Genomic DNA, 5,188 nt, shown 5'->3' on the forward strand with positions numbered 1-5,188 from the left:
TGCTGTTCCCATGGCCTGTTCTACTTGTCTGGTATCACACAGTCCGGGTCCATACTTGTTGTTTTCTTCTTTTTTTCTGGCACCCATAAGCTATTTGCTGTCTTGTTGAAGTGAGGTTGAGAGATCTATCTTCTCCCCCTCCCCCAAGCTATGTTCTGCCTTGTAAATTAAAACGCTCCTCCCATTGCTCAGTCCTGGGATTTGGTGCTCAGCAGCCCCTGCTGCTTAAGGTAATTAATGGATCCTTAGGGCCTACACCTGTTTCTGTGCTTACTCCAATTCAAGGCAAGCCTTTCATCACCGAATGAACAGAACTGCTGGAAGTAAAAGCAGGAAACACTGTAGGAGAAGGCCGCCTCTGAATGCGGCATACGTTAGCACTAGGAAGCCCTCTTCCACTTGCGCTGACCAGCCTACCACTCGCTTTTCAGAGGTGTGTGCTGTTTCTCATTCTAGTCTGGATTCCTACCGGCAGAGGTATTCAAAACTTAAAGAAAAAGATTGAGGTATGTCTCCTATGGGTACTTGTATGTGTCTGCTCCTTCTCTTGCCATAGTTCTCTAACCCTCTCACAGTAATGAGTTTAGAAGCCAAATTTAAAACACACTAATGCCATCTTTTTTTTTGTTTACTTTTAGCAACCAGATAAAAAAATAAACAGAAACAAAAAAAAATAAGAAATTATAGCTACTTGTCCTATAATAAAATGACAGATTTGGCAGAAAGACAAGTGATTCAGTTACATTAGAATTGTTTTCTTTCATGGTAAAAGGTGCATAATCAATATCTAGCTACTCTGACTGTAAACACTGGATATCTTTAGTTGTATGCATGTTAGTGTACTTCAATAAACTTCAAATTGGGTTTGAAACCAACCCTTCAAAGGGTTATTTTCATTTCATATGTTGTGGGTTGATATTGATGGCAAATCCACTGTGTTTTTGCTTCAGCCCACTATGAAAATTGGATATTGAATCAGCTGGAAAAATGATTTCCTTACTGAGCATTTCAACTTAAACTTAGGTACCAAGTGGATTAAACATAAGATGTTGTAACACTGTTATCAGCCTGACAGGAAACGCATAGAGACACCAGTCCAGGTTTCTTAAACTTCCAGGAGCCTCAGCTAGCAAATTGCCACTTATTAGCTTGTCTCACCTATAAAAGAGCCATGGAAGAGACTCGCAGAGAACGGAAGTGATTTCCTGATGACAACAGGGGGTGTGCTCTCACTAGACTGAAGGACAGATACGCTCCCAGAGCAGTGGAAAGGAATAACACATTGCCTTACTGAGACTCTATATGAGATTTCAGAAGTGCCTAATACCTGCCTGGAGCAAAAGAATTAATATGCTCTATTCCACAGCTCTGCCATCTTCAACTTTGATAAATACTTAAAAATGTATTTTTAAAAAGTCATTAACTTCTAGAATATATGATTCAGCCATCATACTTAGAATGTGTGAAACTGTAGTGTGATTTGTAACAGGATGTATACCACATTTTTAATCAGGGAATTGTTTTTCTTAAAGCCAAAAGACCTGTAGTGAATCAAGGCATTTGGCTCAGCCAAATGTTCCAATCATTAAATGATCGAAGAGGAAATCTATAGAATCTTATTATAAACTTACAAAAAGGAAAACTGTGGGTCTCAGCCATAAACTGAAGTAATACAGATGAACTGGACACATATGTTACACAATAGGTGATTCAGAGCAATATAGCCTATGCTGTTTTATGATATGGAAAGCAATCAAATCTTATTTGCAAAAAATTCAGATCAATTGAATTTTAATGAGAAGCAGGTGCTCGAGTGTAGCATCCACAAAGAATTCTGGGAATGTTTAAAATTAGTCCCATATTTGCCAGGAGACAGTTGGGTACATAAACTTTTTTATTTCTTGATTCATGGGTCTGTTCGGACTGTAGATTGCTCTGCCATTCTGAGTTCAGCAATTTGAATAAATTATGCTGAAAATCACTTGGTGGTTCATTTTGTGTGAAATTATATTTTCGCTGGAAAGGTTAATTTTGAAGGGAGCTTGAATGGCTGGAAATTGTGCAGCTGGGGAGTCTGCATGTTCAGAAGGCAGCAGTTATTAAAAGCGATTGCATTTCCTCCCAGATTTCTCCTGAGACCAGAATCAGTGGAGATGTTAAACCTTGCTTGACACCCCAGTTGGATAATTGTGGGTGTGGGAGCTAATCAGCAGAAGATGTCTCCTCAATTTAAATCTTGTCAGTTAGTCAAGATTAGGGCTTCCTGTACGGAGCACCATTAGGTTGGTTGCATATCAATGTGCTTGGGAAGATGTCCACAAAGCCCAAATTTAGCAGTAAGTAAGAAGTTAGTGGACATCAAAGACTGAGAAATTAAGCCACATCATCCCATAGATACAAATAGGAATCTAAATTGGCAAAGAGAACGGGGAAAAAAAAAAAGATCCATGGCTTTGTATAAAAGCAGTATTATATCTACTCAAGGAAGGAGAATGTTTCCTACTGTTAGAAGTTTGTGTGGCAGGTATGGGAAAGAATATGAAGCCAAAACCACAAATCAGGGTACTTGTTGGCTCTCCCTTGCAATGAAGTGAGAGTAGGCAGAGGAAATGGATATGAATGCTTTGGTTCAACAGCAAAACCAGAATTTTCCTTTTTAAAAAACTAGGCAGCACAACCTCTTCTAAGCTAAGCAGGGTGATTCCAGTTGTGCAGTGCATCTGAAATCTCAGTTAAAGTACCGTCTATTGAATATTTTTTTTTTCCAAAGGGAGAGTCACCTTTTAAAATATCTGTGTGTCTCCATCAGATGAGCAGCAGTTGTTAAAGGATGCAGGCCCTCATCCAGATGTTTAAAAGTAAATATTTTATCTAGGGAAAAGTATGGAATTCATAATTTGATGGCACAAAAGGCCAATAATATGTGGCAGCATGATCTCATTAGAAAAAGGAATTTTAGCCCAGTGTGATCTGAGTGACTAGTTCCAAAATGTGCAGTGAATTTTATAGTTAGTCTGGCTGGCACTTATCCATGCTCCTGCATTCCCCAATGGTAAATATTTGTAACAGATTTCACATTGTAACACAACGGCTTCTTTCACAGAGCAGGTCATGTAATTTTTCAAAAAAAAATCGAGGCCAGGGCAAATAAACAAAAAGTCACACCAAGTTCACCCCTCCAAAGATACTCAGGCCAGACTGTGCACACAAACTTCACTTGCTACTCATCAACATCAGCAATTTATGGCCAGATGGTTATAAATTTACATTCTATAAAATTTTAGAGGATGTTATTTTTTCCACTCAGTTTGTTAATTAACTTTCAGTCTTTTTTATTTCCTCAAACATAACAGTTCACTCTTCTTTTATTAATGATACAGTATCATCCATCTATTTGAACAAACTTCAAACTTTCATGAAGGATATAAAAAAATTAGGATATAAAAAAAAATCACTCACAACCACCAGTACGGAAAACTTTTTCTGGGCATTATTTTGCACTCCTGAAGTGAACTACAATGAATAGGGAATCATTAAAAAATTCTGACAAAGTAAATTAACATTAAATCTAGCCCTTTGTGCTGTGCTTAGTCGCTCAGTCATGTCCAACTCTTTGACACCACATGGACTATAGCCCACCAGGCTCCTCTGTCCATGGGAATTCTCCAGACAAAAATACTGGAGTGGGTTGCCATGCTCTCCTCCAGGGGATCTTCCCAACCCAGGAATCGAAACCAGAACTTTTGCATCATAGTCAGATTATTTACTGTCTGAGCCACCAGCAAAGCCCAGCCATCAGGGAACTTTTACACCATTATTTTTAAAATCCCTGTCCCACTTAACATTGCCTTCTCTGATATATATATATATATGTATATACACACACACACACACACACATATATATATTTTCATATTAACAAAAACTAACTGGAAAAAGCTAAAATTTTTTCTTTAAAAAAATACTCTAAAATCCTAATATTAAGAGTTGTATTTTTTTTTTCTGTAGCACTAAAACTGCTTTGTAAAATATCAAGTAAAGACAAGAAATGAAGAAAGGAAGGAACTCTTAGAGCTGACAGTTGTAGAAATTCCATCAGTTTTTGGTGTATGTTTGAAACTGGGCCATTGTGAACTGATTTTTAAATATATCTTTGTTTTACAGAATACTAATACTTGTTTTTTGTTATACAAATGAAAAAACAAAATAACTTTTGATATAAAATAGATAAAATATTATGTGGCAAGTATAATATCTTAATATTATTTCCAAATTTCCTTTATTGTAAACTCAAAGTGTATTGTTATTTGGGAGGGCAGACATGTTTAAGCAGACTTCTTTGAGACTATTTTTCATCAGTGTCTAATGGCAAACTCTTTGTAATGTTGACATTTACTGCATTTCATAGAAATTTACTGGAAAACATTTTACAGATGCTGTGTGCACAGAGCAATTGATTAAATATTTGAAATCATACAGAGGAATATATTGCTGGGGTCACAAGATCCTAAAGGGCACCTTTGTGTGTATTTCTCTGAGCTCACACTCTTACAGGTATATCAGAAGGAGAGTGGTTCAAGTAAACATTGCTCTGGGTATGGATTTATGCCAGTATGGATCTACTCTGAATGTTAGGGAAAACTGAATTTGCTTATTTTCAAAAGGTTAGGCAGCCACAGTTGTGGCCGTGTGAGTATGAAACTGAGCAGGGGTTGTGCTTTTTAACTTTTTGTTTCACCCAGTTACTTCTTTGTGCTTTTCCTGCTTATATGTTTTAATGGCTTTCAAATAAATCTGAAATCAGGCATAAATGTAGAGTGGAAAGAATCCTCTAAAATAAGACTTATTTCCTCAATATTTTTTTTCCCTTCCATTAAGTGATTAACTATAGAAATCTCTCAGTCTGGGTCACTCAGATCGACTCCCTCCTCTTCCAAGAGCAGATATCAATTTTGTTCTTTGTGAAATTTGGGGCCTGAAATTCTGGGTAATTGCCTCATCTCACAAGGATCCCTTTGACCGTGTAGACACAGACAGCTCTTTCTTTTAGAGTCTGTCACAATTGAAACCCAAATCCAAATAATTGCATTCTTTTTCTTTTCAGAAAGAGGGAAGGAGACAGAAGAGCACCAAAGTGTAGTACAGATTAAGGCAGGTCATTAGGGAGAAGAGATAGGATATAAAAAAC

General features: G+C 37.1%; 1 long non-coding RNA gene across 1 annotated transcript in view; it reads left to right on the forward strand.

Moving 5' to 3' along the window:
- The first annotated feature begins 299 nt into the window (after nt 1-299).
- LOC123334886 overlaps nt 300-5,188 on the forward strand; it is a 43,154-nt gene continuing 38,265 nt past the window's right edge. Inside the window, exon 1 of the long non-coding RNA XR_006553078.2 lies at nt 300-506. This is a non-coding gene — a long non-coding RNA (uncharacterized LOC123334886). The remainder of the gene's footprint in view (nt 507-5,188) is intronic.

Source organism: Bubalus bubalis, chromosome 8, assembly GCF_019923935.1.
Source record: "Bubalus bubalis isolate 160015118507 breed Murrah chromosome 8, NDDB_SH_1, whole genome shotgun sequence".
NCBI lineage: Eukaryota > Metazoa > Chordata > Mammalia > Artiodactyla > Bovidae > Bubalus > Bubalus bubalis.